This window comes from Mytilus trossulus, chromosome 2 (genome assembly GCF_036588685.1).
Source record: "Mytilus trossulus isolate FHL-02 chromosome 2, PNRI_Mtr1.1.1.hap1, whole genome shotgun sequence".
Classification (NCBI taxonomy): Eukaryota; Metazoa; Mollusca; class Bivalvia; order Mytilida; family Mytilidae; genus Mytilus; species Mytilus trossulus.
Genome location: NC_086374.1, coordinates 52,037,608 through 52,038,177, shown reverse-complemented (window position 1 = coordinate 52,038,177; position 570 = coordinate 52,037,608).

Genomic DNA, 570 nt, shown 5'->3' with positions numbered 1-570 from the left:
ATATACATGGTACATTGTTAAATGTTGTAACATCTACACATACACAACAATAGAACTAATATTGTAATTAATATTTATTACATGTTATATGGTTTTAGTTTATATTGAACAATAACACAAATTCCTGGTCTGTTGATATACACAACATTACCAATGATATGATTTACTAACATTAGTGAAATAAACCAGCACATTGTTAAGTCATTTCTTTAAAAGAATAAAATTGTCTCCAGTGGTGTTTGGACATTTTATGCTCAAACTGTATTTTTCACTGTCAATGACTGAAAAAACCGAACTCAAACATATGCACCAAGAAGCTAAATAATTTAACATAAAAGACATTGCAAAATGATTTTTTTTCATTATTTCTTAAAATTGAGGTAAATTTTGCACTTACCCCTCTTTTTATTTGTACCACTTAATGAAGTACCTTATTTTTTAGAAAAATAACTCAAAATAAACTTCAATATATAAACCTCAACAAAATGGATGTAAGATATTCATACCTTTACAAAACATGTACATATAAAATTTTATATTTTTGTCGAATCATAAAATTTTACATTAAAC